We start from the raw sequence: 17070 nt of genomic DNA, 5'->3' as shown, positions 1-17070 counted from the left end.
AACGTTGTTCGGAATGGTTCCCTAGAGTTAGCACATAACCGACACGACCAGCAACCATCGAGCTGTCATTGTAAACAACGTCTGAGCCCTAATACGTTGCGAGGGTGGACAGAAAGCGGTGGCAGAAGGCCTCCAGAGGGACTGAGTCCTTCGGGCCTTGTGCCAATTCCAGCTGAAGGCAAGGGCGAGGCACACACCATGGGGATGTACGCAGAGGTGCCCTGAAAGGAGGCGGAAGAGGTAAAGCCCCAAGCCCAGAAAGAAGCTCTCTGACGTGGACCGCAATCGTACATCCAGCCCTGGGCCGACGTTCTGGAAGATGGACGTGTGACTGTGGGAATAGTAGATGATAGTTAGGTGCCTGGGCAAGCTGAAAACATGGGCAGCATAAGCGGCTAGCAAACGTTGGCGCCATAACCACAGTGGGAGGACACCCGCCTCCACAAGTATGCTGTCCACAGGGCTGGGTACGGAAAGCACCAGTGGCAAGGTGTATCCTGCTGTGGAGGATTGGGTTCAGCACCCGCAACACAGATGGGAATGCTGAGCCATAAGCCAGACTCCCATAATCCAGACGAGACTGGATTAACGACTGGTACAGCCGTAAAAGGGTAGATCGGTCAGCGCCCCAGCGGGTGTGGCTTAAGCATCGCAGTGCATTAAGATGCCGACAACACTTCTGTTTAAGCTGTCGAATATGAGGCAGCCAAGTTAACCGGGCATCAAAAACCTATGCAACTCCACCACAGCAAGATGTTCGCCGTCGATAAAGCCGCGGCTCTGGGTGAACAGTGCGTCGCCGGCAGAAATGGATAACGCAGGTCTTGCCTGCCGAAAACTGAAAGCCATGAGCTACAGCCCAAGACTGCACCTTACGGATAGCGCCCTCTAGCTGACGTTCAGCAGCTGCAATGCCAACAGAGCTATAGTGAAGGCAGAAGTCGTCAGCATACAAGAACGCTGAGACAGAATTTCCCACCGCTGCAGTGAGACCGTTTATTGCAATTAAAAACAGGCAGACACTGAGGACAGATCCCTGTGGTACCTCGTTTTCGGGAGGAACTATGGGAGACCGCGAGTTGCACGTGGAAGGTACGATACGACAGAAAATTTTGGATAAAGATCGACAGAGGGCCCCGAAGACCCTATCCATGAAACGTAGAAAGGATGTGATGCCGCCATGTTGTATTCTACGCCTTCCGCATGTTGAAAAAGACAGCGACTAGGTGCTAATGACGAGCAAAGGCAGTAAGGATGGCAGACTCCAGGCTCACCAGAATGTCGACGGCTGAACGGCCGTTACGGAACCCACCCTGAGACGGAGCCTGAAGGCCCCGAGACTCCAGTACCCAATTCAAGCACCGGCTCACCATCCGCTCAAGCAACTTGCGAAGGACGTTGGTGAGGCTAATGGGATGGTAGCTGTCCACCTCCAAAGGGTTCTTGCCAGGTTTCAGAATGGGGATAACAATACTTTCCCACCATTGTGACAGAAACTCACCCTCGACCCAGAGACGGTTGTAAAGGTCGAGGAGCCATCGCTGGCAGTCCACTGAAGGGTCTTTCAGCATCTAACAGTGGATGCCATCTGGCTCAGGAGCAGTATCAGGGCACGCGGCTAGGGCACTGCGAAATTCCCACTCACTGAATGGAACATTGTATGATTCTGGATGGTGGGCGCGAAATGAAAGTCTCCGACGTTCCATCCGCTCTTTAATGGCGCGGAAGAGTAGCGGGTAATTGGCAGAACTGGAACTCAGAGCAAAATGCTCTGCCAAACAGTTGGCAATTACGTCGGAGTCAGTACAAACTGCTCCATTCAGTGACAGCGCACGGACACTGACAGGGGTCCGATAGCCATAGAAGCGCCGAATCTTGGCCCAGACCTGTGATGGAGTGACATGGAGGCCAATGGTGGACACATACCGCTCCCAGCATTCCTGCTTGCTTTGGCGGATAAGGCAGCGGGCTCACACACGCAGCCATTTGAAGGCGATAAGGTGTTCGATGGAGGGATGTAGCTTGTGACGCTGGAGCGCCCGCCGGTGATCTTTAATCACTTCAGCGATCTCAGGCGACCACCAAGGCACAGTCCGCCGCCGAGGGGACCCAGAAGAACGGGGAATGGCAGATCTGTGGCAGTAACGATGCCGGTGGTGACCAATTGAACCACTGCATCAATGTCATCATTAGAGAGAGGTTTCCATGATCAACATGGGACAGAATCAGGGCTTTTTAGAACCACAAAACAGTAGAGTGATCTGCACCCAAGCTAGTGTTGCTGAAGCAGCAAAGTGTATTGAGGTGTCGCCAGCACTTTTACTAAGTTGGTGAAGGTGGGGAAGTCAGGTCAGCTGGGAACCTAAGACTAGTGCCAGAAAGTTGTGTGTTTCAACCACAAATAGTAATTTATCATCTAGGTACAGCTCTGGATTTGGGTGGGCAGTATGACAGCAACGGAAGTGCATGACGTACGTCTTGCAGCTGAAAACCAAAAAGCATGGGTGAGAGCTCATGACTGTGCCTGTAGGTGACATTCAGCAGCAACCATGCTAGAAGAGCAATAATAAAAGCAAAAATAGTCGCCATGTAAGGAGGGGGATACCGAGGACACCACAGCTGTCATTAGATCATTGATGGCAACTAGAAAGAAGGGGATGCTCAGTATGGAGCCATGCAGAATACTGTTCTCTTCGATATGAGAGGTGCTTAGTGAAGCACTCACTTGAACCTGGAATGTACAATGTGACAAAAAGTTCTTTACAAAAATTGGGTGTGGACCCTGGAGACCGTACTTCTATAATGTAGGAAGGATGTTGTGACGCCACATCATGTTATAATCCTTCTGTAGGTCAAGAAAGACAGCAATGGAGGTGCTGACGATGAGTGCCAAGCCTCAAGGGGCCAACAGAGTTGCATGCTCACAATGTGTTGCAGCAACTTACAGCTAATTTCAGGAGGGTGATAAATGTCTATTTCAAGGGAGTTCTTACCCAGTTTCAGTGCAGTAACTATCGCACTTTCTCACCACTGATATTGGAATACCCTCAATCCAGATCCAACTAATGAGGCCAAGGATCCAAAGCTAACAAACCACTGAGAGATGTTTCACCATTTGGTTGTGAATGTGGTCTGGCCCTTTGGCTGTATCAGGGCAATGGGCTAAGGCACTGGAGTGTTCCAATCCACTGAATGGAGCATTATATGGCTAAAGATGTCGAGTAGTAAAAGAGAAGCACATTCGCTCCTCTGCTGTTTTATGAGCTGAAAGGTGGGGTGGTAGCTCCCAGACGCAGATGCACAAGCATGATGCTCAGCAAAATGCTTGGCGACAGCATCTGGATCAGTATAAATTGCACCATTGAAGGAATTAATTGCTACACCTGCAGGGGACTGGAAACCATTGTCGTCTGATCTATGCCCATAAATGAGATGGAGACACATATGATGCAATGCTGGGAATATACGAGTAGAATCCCCAGTATTTTTGCTTTCATTGTTTTATAAGGTAGCGAACACTGGCACAGAGCCGTTTACTGGCAATGAGGCGCTCCACTAAAGGGTGCCACTTATGGCATTGGAGAGCCTGCCCACAGCTGTACTGAACTTTGTAGTCCACCAGGGTACCATCTTCTGATGGGGGAATCCCTAAAAAGAAAGGATGGCTTTATTGGCTGTCAAAAGAATGGCCACTTTTGTATGCTAAACAGCCACAACAATACTGCCTTGCGATGGGGAATTACGGATGACAGCAGAGGTGAATCCATCCCAGCCAGCGAGACAGAGAACCCATTTGGGTGGTCATCCAGAAGAGAAATGCTGAGGGCAAGACAGGGTGACTGGGAAGTGATCACTACCGCACAGACATTATAGGCCCTCCAATGGATAGATGATAGGTTTATGGGCACTGAAGACATCCAAAGACTAGGAATAGTGCGGGGAACTGACAGAATAATGCAAACAGTACATCCTGGTACATGACATCAGGAGGGAGATAAACATTACAGATGGTAAAATACTGATGTACCTTACTTGACCAGCCACAGGCTCCAATGGAGTGTTAACAGGCACAACGCCAGCACATGCCTACAAACTCCACCTGATATTCTCTCTCAGTCAGTACGATTCTTAACAGGACCTCAGTAGCCACATAGGGCAGAGGTCTAAGTTCTGGAAACCATGTTTCCTGGATAGCAATACAGAAGGCAGTTTATGTGCTTGAAAGCTGTTGTAGCTCAGTCAGGTAGTGGAAAAATTAATTACACTTCCACCGGAGGATAAGACCATGTGAATACTGTGGGGGCATGAAGCGACCGGGGGTGGAGCAAATGCAGGTTATGGCCCAGGGTCAAGTACTACCACTAGTTGAGATGTCAAGTGATCCAGTGAAATAGTTTCTGTGAGATGTTGCGTGGTGAGATCTGGTGCCTGAAGGGCCAACGGGATCTCCAGATGGGCCACATAAGCAGTAATATTGGTTGGTTTGAAATGGGTGGGGGTGGGGGGGGGGGGGGAAGGAATCAAACTGCAAGGTCATTGGTCCCTTGTTCCTGGTAAAATAATTACACAAGGGGAAGAAGAAAAGAAAGGAGACATACATCACAATAACAGCGGAAAGGAGAACCAGAAGGACAACCAACAGTACTACGGACAAAACAGGAAAAGAAAATCACAGAGGTTTTGTTTGGTTTGTGGGAGTTAAAGGAACCAGACTGCTACGGTCATCGGTCCCATCTTCCAAATACTAAAAACACCCACAGAGAATAAAAACGATCAACAGACGATTAGACAGACGACACAGAACAGGAAAATCGTAGACAAAGACCAGACAAGACGAACTAAAATCACACAGTGTGAAGGTAGTTGGGCGGACCATACAAACAAAAAGGGAAAAGCCAACCACCAAGAAACATAAAAAAAAATCAGACAAATCGTAAGCCATAGGCCACAATCAACACAAAAACTCACACACTTACATTAATCGATAAAATCCCCCTGCCCGAATAAAACGCAGAACTATGTCTGCTATGGAAGAGTCGTCAGATAAAAGCGCAGAGAGCGTATCAGGCAGCGCAAAAGTCTGCCTGAGCACAGTTAAAAGGGCGCACTCCAACAGAATATGGACCACCGTCAAGGACGCCCCACAACGACAAAGAGGGGGATCCTCGCGACACAGTAAATAACTGTGCGTGAGTCGGGTGTGGCTAATGCGGAGCCGACAAAGGACGACTGATTCCCTGCGGTTGGCTTGCATGGATGACCATCACACAGTAGTCGTCTCCTTGATACGGCGGAGTTTGTTTGGCACAGGTAGGTTGCGCCAATCAGTGTACCATAAATCGAAAACTTTGCAGCGTAATATTGCCCGCAAATCAGTCGCCGGGAGGCCAATCTCCAGAGATGGTGCACTAGTGACCTCTTTCGCCAGGCGGTCAACAGTTTCATTTCCGGGTATCCCAACATGGCCCGGGCTCCAAACAAAGACCACAGATCTGCCGCAACGGCCAAGAGTATGCAGGGACTCCTGGATAGCCATAACCAGACGATAATGAGGGAAACACTGGTCGAGAGCTCGTAAACCGCTCAGGGAATCGCTACAGATAACAAAGGACTCACCTGAGCAGGAGCGGATATACTCTAGGGCATGAAAGATGGCGACCAGCTCAGCAGTGTAAACACTGCAGCCAGCCGGCAACGAACATTGTTCAGAATGGTCCCCTAGAGTTAGTGCATAACCGACACGACCAGCAATCATCGAACCGTCGGTATAGATAACGCCAGAGCCCTGATACATGGCCAGGATGGAATAAAAGCGGCATCGGTAGGCCACCGGAGCGACTGAGTCCTTCGGGCCCTGTGTCAAGTCGAGCCAAAGGCAAGCGGGAGGCACACAATATGGGGGTGTACGCAGAGGGGCCCGGAAAGAAGGTGGTACACGGAAACACCCAAGCCTGTAGAGAAGCTGTTTGATGAGTACGGCGATCAGACAACCCGACCAGGGCCGACGTTCTGGCAGACGGACGACTGACTGCGGGAACAGGACACGATAATTTGGATGCCCGGGCAAGCTAAACACATGGGCAGCATAAGCAGCCAGTAATTGTTGGCGTCGTAACCGCAGTGGAGGGACACCTGCCTCCACAAGTATGCTGTCCACAGGACTGGTCCGGAAGGCTCCAGTGGCAAGGCGTATCCCGCTGTGAAGGATTGGGTCCAGCAGCCGCAACGCAGATGGCGATGCTGAGCCATAAGCCAGACTCCCATAGTCCAGACGGGACTGGATTAATGCCTGGTAAAGCCATAGGAGAGTATATCGATCAGTGCCCCACCTGCTGTAACTCAGGCACTGCAGAGCATTTAGATGCTGCCAACACGCCTGTTTAAGCTGCTGAATATGAGGCAGCCAAGTCAACCGGGCATCAAAAAGCACCCCCAAAAACCTATGTAACTCCACCACTGTAAGAAGCTCGCCGTCAAGATAAAGCCGCAGCTCCGGGTAAACAGTGCGTCGCCGGGAGAAATGCATAACGCAGGTCTTGGCTGCCGAAAACTGAAAACCATGCGCTACAGCCCAAGACTGCACCTTGCGGATTGCGCCCTGTGGCTGACGTTCAGCAGATGCAATGCCAATAGAGCTGTAGTAAATGCAGAAGTCGTCAGCATACAGGGAAGTGGAGACAGAATTTCCCACGGCCGCAGCGAGCCCGTTAATGGCTATTAAAAACAGACACTTAGAACAGAACCCTGTGGCACACCGTTCTCCTGGACTTGGGAGAAACTATATGAGGCCGCGACGTGCACGCGGAAGGTACGATACGACACAAAATTGCGGATACAGCTCAGGTGAGGGCCCCGAAGGCCCCATACATGAATCTTCGAAAGGATGTGATGATGCCATGTCGTATCATACGCCTTCCACATGTCGAAAAAGACAGGGAACAGATGCTGACGGCGGGCAAAGGCTGTAAGGATGGCCGACTCCAGGCTCACCAGATTGTCGGTGGAGGAGCGGCCTTTACGGAACCCACCCTGAGACGGAGCCAGAAGGCCCCGAGACTCCAATACCCAATTCAAGTGCCGGTTTACCATCCGTTCAAGCAACTTGCAAAGAACGTTGGTGAGACTAATGGGATGGTAGCTGTCCATCTCCAAAGGGTTCTTCCCCGGTTTCAGAATGGGGACAACAAGACTTTCCCGCCGTTGCGACGGAAATTTACCCTCGACCCAAATGCGGTTGTAAAGGTCAAGGAGCCGTCGCTCGCAGTCCACTGAAAGGCGTTTCAGCATCAGAGTGAATACTATCTGGGCCAGGAGCGGTATCAGGACAAGCGGCGAGGGCACTGCAGAATTCCCACTCACTGAATGGAACATTGTATAATTAAGGATGGTGGGTGCAAAAAGAAAGACTCCGACGTTCTATCCGCTCTGTAATGGAGCGGAAGCCCAAAGGGTAGTTGGCAGAAGCGGAATTCAGAGCAAAGTGCTCTGCCAAGCGGTTTGCAATGACGTCGGAGTCAGTACAAACTGCTCCATTCAGTGAGAGTGCAGGGACGCTGACAGGGGTCCGATAGCCATAGAGGCGGCGAATCTTTGCCCAGACCTGCGATGGAGAGACATGGAGGCCAATGGTGGACACATACCGCTCCCAGCACTCCTGCTTGCGTTGGCGGATAATGCAGTGGGCTCACGCACGCAGCCGTTTGAAGGCGATAAGGTGGTCGATTGAGGGATGTCGCTAGTGACGCTGGAGTGCCTGCTGGCGAGCTTTAATCGCTTCAGCGATCTCAGGCGACCACCAAGGCACAGTCCGCCGTCGAGGGGACCCAGAAGAACGGGGAATAGCAGATTCGGCGGCAGTAACAATGCCGGTGGTGACCGATTGAACCACTGCATCAATGTCATCGTTAGAGAGAGGCAGTGGAGGAGAACAAGTCCCAGTCAGCCTTATTCAGAGCCCATCTGCGAGGGCACCCAGAAGACTGACGCTGTGGCAGTGACAGAAAGATCGGAAAGTGGTCACAACCACACAGGTCGTCATGCACTCTCCATTGGACAGACGGTAAGAGGCTAGGGCTACAGATGGAAAGGTCAATGGTGGAGTATGTGCCATGCGCCACACTGAAGTGTGTGAAGGCACCATCATTTAAGATCGAGAGATCGAGCTGCACCAATAAATGATCAACGATGGCGCCTCGACCTGTTGCCACCGACCCACTCCACAGATGGTTATGGACGTTAAAGTCGCCCAGTAACAAGAAAGGTGGCGGCAACTGGGCTATCAGAGCAGCCAGGACATGCTGCGCGACATCACCATCCGGTGGAAGGTAAAGACTGCAGATGCTAACAGCCTGTGGCGTCCACACCCAAACAGCGACAGCCTCTAAAGGTGTTTGGAGAGGTACAGACTCGCTGTGAAGAGAGTTCAGGACATATATGCAGACGCCACCAGACACCCTTTCAGAAGCTGCCCGGTTCTTATAATAACCCTGGTAGCCATGGAGGGCGGGGGTTCGCACTGCCGGAAACCAAGTTTCCTGCAGAGCAATGCAGAGGAAAGGGTGAAGGCTGATAAGTTGGCGGAGCTCAGCTAGATGGTGGAAGAAACCGCTGCAGTTCCACTGGAGGATGGTGTTGTCCATGGCTGAGAAAGGCGTGACGGGACTGGGAAGGGAGATTACGCCGCTGGGTCACCTGCTGCCTCCGATTTATCACCTGTGATAGTGCTTTCCATGGTGTCTGATGGACCGGCGAGATCGAGGTCCTCAGCGGACGCCAGAACCTCCACCGCATCCTCAGACGTAGAGCTGGAAGGTTGCGGTGGGATGGCTGCCACCTCGAGTTCCTTGGGTCGCACCGCCTGGTAGGGCTTCACCGTTTCATCCTCCGGGACGGAGGAGGATCGTGAAGCCCTACGACCAGCTGATTGCGGGCACTTACGCCATTGTCGGTCATCAGTCTTCTCACTGGCGGAAACCTGGGAAGGGAGGGACCTAAGGGACCCCTTGCGAGAGTGAGAAGCCGAAGAAGTTTGACACTTCCCCGGCTTAGAAGTGGGGACGGACGCAGGAGCAGCCCGGTGGGTAGAGCCCCCCACTGGCGAGGGGGCAGGAGGAGTTGTACTACTCGTCGATCCGGCCACATTTGGTGAAACAGACGGGGCTAGCACAGGAGTTGTAGCAGCAGCGTAGGATGATGTCATTCTCACAGGATGGAGTCGGTCGTATTTCCTTTTGGCCTCAGTATAGGTTAGTCGGTCCAGGGTCTTGTATTCAATGATTTTACGCTCTTTCTGAAAAATTCGGCAGTCTGGCGAACAAGGTGAATGGTGCTCCCCGCAGTTGACACAGATGGGAGGCGGGGCACATGGAGTATTGAGATGTGATGGGCATCCGCAATCTCGACATGTGAGACTGGAAGTGCAGCGAGAAGACATATGGCCGAACTTCCAGCACCGCATCGGGGGAGGGATATAGGGCTTAACGTCACATCAGTAGACCATCACCTTTACCTTTTCCGGTAATGTATCCCCCTTCGAAGGCCAAGATGAAGGCACCGGTAGCAATCTGATTTTCCTTCGGACCCCGATGAATGTGCCGGACGAAATGTACACCTCGGTGCTCTAAATTGGCGCGCAAATCTTCGTCAGACTGAAAAAGAAGATCCCTATGGTAAATAACTCCCTGGACCAAATTTAAACTCTTATGCGGTGTGATCATAACGGCAACATCCTCCAACTTGTCACAAGCGAGTAACCGTCGTGACTGGGCAGAGGATGCCGTTTGTATCAGGACCGACCCAGGGCGCACTTTTGGCAAGCCCTCCACCTCCCCAAACTTGTCCTCTAAATGCTCGATGAAGAACTGAGGCTTCGTGAAGAGAAAAGACTCCCCATCAGCCCTCGTACAAACTAAGAAGCAGGGCAAATAACTGCTACTGCCATCCTGAGACTTAGGTTCCTCCCACAGTGTGGCCAGGGAGGGGAACGTATTCGGATCGTACTTCTGAGTGTTAAACTGAGCCCGAGAATGCTTAGAGACTGCTGGCGGCTGACCACCAGCGAGAGACGATGTACCATGCCTCATTGTGGGTCATCCGCCGTGATGCCACCTACTCCGACCAAGGGCCCTCCCCACAGGTGCCACCCAGCCACGGCAAGAGCCACCTGGCAGGATGGCTGTTGCCAGGACTCCCGATACCCCAGGAGGATAGGCATCTACTCCTTGGCATACGTGGTGAGTTAATGGCGCAGGCATCAGTAGAGCGATCCCTGTGTTGTCAGGGGGCTACAACCAACAGGGTACATGGCGGTCCCACCACAATGGACTGGCTACCGTGCTCGATGTTAGGTAACATGTGGTCCATGGTCGCCATTGGTGCAGAAAGAGGCACTGCACAGTGCAAGGTGTAATCTGCATGCAGAAACATAGTCATGCTCAAGAGATAGAGAGCGGACAGGACTGCAGTTCAACGGTGTATAAGCTGGTGAAAGGTGTGATCGCAAGATGGACACAATGCACCAAGTAAATAGAGCTTCCCCAATCGGCTCGCTCTTCGGAAAATTTTGAGAGATGGAGGTCAAACCCAACAGGGGACCATCATATAAGGCCGAAAAGTTTGAGACTCCTTTTAGTCGCCTCTTACGACAGTCAGGAATACCGCAGGCCTATTCTAACCCCCGAACCTGCAGCGGTTGACTTGCACTGTTCATGTGATTCTGAATCTGCAGGCATTATTAGAGAACCTATATTAAATATGTAACGAAAGCAACAGTGTATTTACTTCTGGCTGTATACCACTGGTTGTAATAATAATGTAAATTGCTGGGTAATAGCCAAGGAAACTTTAATTTCAATGCATCAATACCAACAATGAAATGGTAGTAGCAGAGTTGTCATTCCTCTTTGAGTACGGAGAGTGTCACACTGCAAACAGAAAGGAAGCAGAGCAGCTTGAGCAATGAAAGAGTGCGGAAATGTTTGATGTGTGCCCCCACAGATGCAGTGTGCAGCTATGACTGTGCCAATGTATGCGCACCACATTCGTTAACCCATGAGCACTGAGAGCATGATAAGAGTGGATAGGCAGAGGAAGCTGCAATTCTAACTACTGCCTGTCCCAGAACTACCCATGGCTCTGGAGATGACAGGGTTCTCAATCAGCACCAGTAGCAACAACAGAGGCAGCTCAGCACTGTCCTTGTCTACATTCCTCACTGTCCCCACAGCTACAAGACCGTAAGACTGTGAAGTTACATTTTTACAAAATATGGCTATCCTTTTAACTTACAGGGCAACTATGTTGTCATTGTCCTCTGACGTTATTAGCAAGCAGGGTCCTTTTCCTTTCCATGAAAATTAATTACCTATTTACTGCCAGTTTTGTTTGTTTGGTAATGACCACTTTCAGCCTAAATTCTCTGCCTCAGCGACTGTTCATTCTTGTATTTCGTAACAGGGGTTTAACTAATTTTCAATTTCATTCACTTAAAGTAATGTAAAATTTCACTGGCAAAACTAATAACTGAAGATACAGCACAAATTGTGCTCTCTTAATTTCATTTATTCTATAAACAGCTTAGCAAGTGACTTCTGTTTTAGTATGTATTTTATTGTTGTTATTTTTAAAGTAAAATCAGTTCAACCTTTCAATTATCAACAGTAAATTGCTTGCCTTTTTCTAAATTTTGCAGTATATTAAATGGTTTCTGAAAGTAATTTTTTACATATCAAAGTGTTAGTTACAGTTATTTAATCTGTAACTTCATTTATCTTTATTTTCAAAATTTAATCTTTCAGAACATAACTGCAAACTCAGTGATTTCTCATTCATTTATGTTCTCATGAAATGTTGTGTTGTGGAAAAGGGTGACGACCTCCTGTTGCCACGCTATTGATTAAATTTCTTTGCCCTTACCTTTCGTAAGATTCTGGAGATTCATAGTCCTAGTGGGCTGGCGACCGTTTACTTATCCCTGTTTTCAGCTAATCAGTATTTATTGTATTATAAGTATTTTATGTATTAAATATTACAAGGCACCCTGCTCTCCCATGTGTGATTCAAGGGCACTTGCACTGTATTCCACACCTTTGTAAATTATCATCAGTATTTAGATTAGAGTCTTCTTTCAGAAGGCTCTTATTCTTTCCTCCAACTAACTGGTATTAAATTACAATGAAATGAAACCCGCTATCTGACTACAGGCGTTGACATATGTCAACAGGGACAGATAAAAATGTGTGCCCCGACCGGGACTCAAACCTGGGATCACCTGCTTGGATGGCAGACGCTCTATCCATCTGAACCATCGAGGAGACAGAGGACAGTGCGACAGTAGGGAATTATCTACACAAATGAGTGCGTGTTAGCATACTCCAGTAACAGGTAATATAAATGGAGTAAGTTAACAGAAGCAAGCATATTCTCGATCATAGCAGCAACTAACGAACTACTACTATTAGCAGTAATAAATTTCGTCGCCTGATATATGCCTAGTACCAAACGAATAAGACGAAAATTATGCTGCAAACCATTAACAATATGACAATTAACAATTCCATAACCGAAAACAATTCAGTTGTCAGAAATCATGGCCGTTGAAATAACTCACTGAATATCAACAAAACTATACACTGAAAACATTAAGTACCAATCACACAGCACTAATTCCAGTGGAGCAGTAATATCACTGACAACCAGCTCAGAAACAAAAACATCCCATACCCGACTGTACCACCGCTTAATTCTCACCACTTACGCTTCTGCACACATGATTCATTTCAAAGACGCTGCGCCACAACGACGTCACAACAAAATTATGACATGGGCCAAATCTGATGGGTGGTACCGTAATTTTCTGTTGACCCCTTTTGCTTATTCACCAGGGCTATTGGCATGGCTGATGTGAATATATAACGCCTTTATAACCTGGTTCGTGGAAAATATTTCATAACCACGAAAGATAGATTAGAAATGCAAATATCGTGCATGATTTAGCAATGTCCTTTGCATGCACTTACGTACAAATAGTTCAAATATTAGTGTACAAATGCATTAGCATAGCATCATCATCATCATCGAAGTTTAACTACAGACGGAGCTCATAAAATAATTCTACTACTTTATAAAATATGACAATGACTATCTTTAACAGCTGCAAATTTAATGCCGACAGAGTTGCCAAGTCCTATATTGAGCGGAAATTAAAGATGGGGGGGGGGGGGGAGAAGGATAATGTTCAGATAAATGATAATCTTAACAGAATCTGCTTAAAATTCCAACACAACTAAGAAAACAAAACTTTTATCTGCGTCTTCTCATGGGACAGTTTGAACACATGCTGTAGTACTCACAATTCTTTAACACTTTAGGATTGTTAAACGGTAGGCAGTATGCAGCCCATGAGAACTTCCGAAGCAATATGTGGTTGTGAAATGATGGTGCAACTAGAGTGGAAAAAGTAACATGTGCTGATGAAGTTTTTAAAGGTGTGTGAGTGAGTGTAAAAATTAACAGATTCATGTACTGGAATATTAACACGACCTATAGAAACGTGCGAGACAGGTAATATACTACAGCACGTAATAAATAGCAAATCTTCCTGGAAGTATGCAAGAACCTACTTCCTTCCCGGGGGAGGGGAGGGGGGCGGCGCAACAACACGAGTGGGTTATGTAAACAAACAACAAGTACTCCACTGTACGCAAATAATTGGTTAAATAAAATAGACGCCATGAACAACTTTTACATTCTCTTCTCAAGGCAGAAAACGAGGACGCCCGTTCGGCTAGTATCATGGTCCTAAAACACATTCACAATAAACATTAAGACGCTGATCGTATCAACCAAACAAGATTACAGAGATGTATACAGGGCTAAATGCCGGTGCAGAACGGAAACGTTTAGGTATCGAAAGTGTTTCAGTTTATGTTGAAAACTACGCTGAAAATATGCATTGTATCAGACGGAAGCTGCCTCGTACCCGTTCTCGCGCGTACATCGAGATCATAGCTAAAGCAGGACAGCACTCACCTTAGGCTAAGCAGACAGCGAACAACATGTAGTTTGAAGACGCAGTGTGGTCTTCGTGTTATCTTCTTGCATAATCAGTCTCCACTCGGCATGTACATAATGTTGGGAAAAACCGGTGCCCAGTTTCAAGTTTTGTTTAACATACTGCTGTTTGCACTTGTCACACGAGCACGTATCACAAACACGACTGCTTACTTCCCAAGCAGTAAAACCGGTACGAGCAAAGATACTTGCTGTTGCTGTCAGGTAAATTGATTTTTTGCAGCCTAAGATACTCTTTAGCAAGAAGGGTCATTTCGATGAACAAAAATAAATAATAAATTACTACATGACATTTAGCAGTTGACAAATGACGCTCTTCTGAATATATACATTTGGAATACAAAATTAATCCAATTGGGAAATTGTTTGGGGTGACATCATCACTTTTTGAGGTTAAACTATTTAAATCGTTACGTAAGTTTTCATTTAATGTTTATGTACTACCTTTCGGTGGTTTGCAGCTGATAAATGTTAATGGATTGACTTAATTTTGTTTCAAGGAGAGATTAATAGTGCTGAAAACGGTGTGGCAGTGATATTTTTCATGTCTGGTGCGAAGTGATATCAAAAGTGCGCGAGAGTTTTTTTCTGGTCATGTGGTGTTTTTTCTATCTTTGCCGTAAGACTATAGAGTCTCCTAGTTTTTGTTACTTCTCTCTTTTTTTTAAGTTTCTTCTCATTGAGAGTTTTTGCGAATAATTATTTTTACGTTAACACATTATACCGGACGGCTATGCAATTATTTGCTGTAGGCAAGTCGCCTACATAATTGGTGACCTCCAATTAAGGAATTTTAACCTTTCATTAGCTACGTCGAACATTAACTGCAAAAGCAATGAGCGACGACGGCAAACGATACGGTTCGATAACGGAAGAAATTCATAGGCTTCAGAATGAAATAGAAACTTTACAGTTGCGTATTTCGAAAGATATGAACTTCAAGCATATACCGGACCAAAGGAATGACGTTGGTTCAAAAGCCATGGCACACACCAGCAAGGAAACTGGGACTACTGCAGCACAACCACAGCAAGTAACAGCAATGGAACTACCCGCTGGTTTCAACGCTTCACCAACTCAACGGTTGCAATTACGAGCGCCCCCATTCGTGCCTTCTCAGCCACACACATGGTTCGTGGTAATGGAAAATATATTTCTACAACAAAGAACAGTCAGTGATCACGAGAAGTTCACCTTGGTGATAAGTAATTTGGACCTTCAGACCTTGACTTTGATATCTGACATTATAATGAACCCGCCTACAGAGCTTACTGTAGACTGAAAGAAGTATTAATTTCTCGGTGTGTCAAGTCAGTCGACATCAGAGTCAAACAAGTACTGTACCAAGAGAAACGGGGAGATAGGACCCCGTCAGAATACTGGCGTCATTTACGCAGCCTGGTAGATAGTTCGACAGTCTCTGATAGACTGTTACTCCACGTATGGCAACCACAGCTACCAACGCAAGTAAGAACTACCCTAGCTATATACGACTAAAGATCAGTTGACAAACTGCTGCTCGCTGCAGACAGAATCTACAAGACGCACAAGCCTACTGCAACAGTCGCAATGACGTCGACAGATGCCACGTACGATAACTACCATTACCAGCAAGGCCAAACTGACGATGTAACAGTAAACTGTGCCGCGGCCGCAACGAGACAAACAACAAAAAGTTCAAACGAAATTAGAGATTTAAAAACTGCAATAGAGGATTTGCGAACGCAGCTACGCACGCTACAGCGACCACAAGCTATCTTTAAGCGCAAGAGAGACCGGGCTGGGCGTGAAACACGAAGTCAACAAGAGGACGAAGCGTAAGGTGTGTTGGTACCATAAACGTTTTGGGAGAGATGCTACAAGATGTACATCACCGTGCGCCTACTCAGACAACCAAGGTATGTACAGAAACAGTGCAGTGTTTTCATGTCAGCGACAACAATCGTCAATACACATGCCTCCTGCTTCGAAAAGATTGTACGTATCAGACGTACTTACGGGTACAAAGTTTTTGGTGGATCCCGGGTCAGACATTAGTTCGCTTCCTGTCAGCCGTGCGCCACACAACGAAATAGACATACAGCCACATTTGAAGGCAGTGAATAACTCGGTGATTAACATGTACGGATGTAAAGTGTGCAAGATTGATGTGGAGTTTTCCAAACAGTTTACCTGGTATTTTGTGATAGCTGATATATCAGAACCTATTTTGGGCACTGATTTTCTGGCACATTTCGAGTCGGCGGTCGACTTACAAGGAAAACGTTTGTTAAATCTGACAGACAACAGTGCAATATCAAGCACTAAAGGGCATACAACTTGTGAGAAGCTACAGGCGACTTGCAACTCTGTAGCCGAAGAGCTACATGACGAAGAGAAGAATCGGAGATGTTCTGACAGACAGACAAAAGAAGATAAACATAGTACGGTTCACTATATTCGTACCACGCCAGGACAACCAGTTTCACGACGAGCACGTAGAATTGCACCAGAGAGATTGACAGAAACAAAGGCGATATTCGAGGAAATGTTACAGTCGGGAATACGAGGTGCATTCAAGTTCTAAGGCCTCCGATTTTTTTTTTTTTCTAATTAACTACTCACCCGAAATCGATGAAACTGTCGTTACTTCTCGGCGTAATCGCCCTGCAGATGTACACATTTTTCACAACGCTGACGCCATGATTTCATGGCAGCGGCGAAGGCTTCTTTAGGAGTCTGTTTTGGCCACTGGAAAATCGCTGAGGCAATAGCAGCACGGCTGGTGAAAGTGCGGCCACTGAGAGTGTCTTTCATTGTTGGAAAAAGCCAAAAGTCACAAGGAGCCAGGTCAGGTGAGTAGGGAGCACGAGGAATCACTTCACAGTTGTTATCACGAAGAAACTGTTGCGTAACGTTATCTCAGCTCAATGTGCGGGTGCGTTGTCTCGGTGGAACAGCACACGCGCAGCCCTTCTAGGACGATTTTGTTGCAGTGCAGGAAGGAATTTGTTCTTCAAA

The 17070-nt window shown here is 47.6% G+C and overlaps 1 protein-coding gene across 5 annotated transcripts in view; it reads right to left on the bottom strand.

The window, feature by feature from the left end:
* The window catches only part of LOC126295302 (uncharacterized), a 217997-nt gene extending 203741 nt beyond the window's left edge, over nucleotides 1–14256 (bottom strand). For 2 of the 5 annotated variants that reach the window (XM_049987743.1, XM_049987744.1), the window contains exon 1: nucleotides 14029–14236. The gene's annotated coding sequence lies outside the window, so the exon portion shown is untranslated. Of the gene's footprint in view, nucleotides 1–14028 lie in introns of all 5 variants that reach the window. The other 3 variants (XM_049987745.1, XM_049987741.1, XM_049987740.1) reach the window with 3 other exon arrangements.
* Between the last annotated feature and the right edge of the window lie 2814 nt (nucleotides 14257–17070).

This window comes from Schistocerca gregaria, chromosome 11 (assembly GCF_023897955.1).
Source record: "Schistocerca gregaria isolate iqSchGreg1 chromosome 11, iqSchGreg1.2, whole genome shotgun sequence".
Lineage (NCBI taxonomy): Eukaryota > Metazoa > Arthropoda > Insecta > Orthoptera > Acrididae > Schistocerca > Schistocerca gregaria.
Note: the sequence above shows the minus strand (reverse complement) of the source record. Positions and strands in the feature narration are given on the sequence as shown.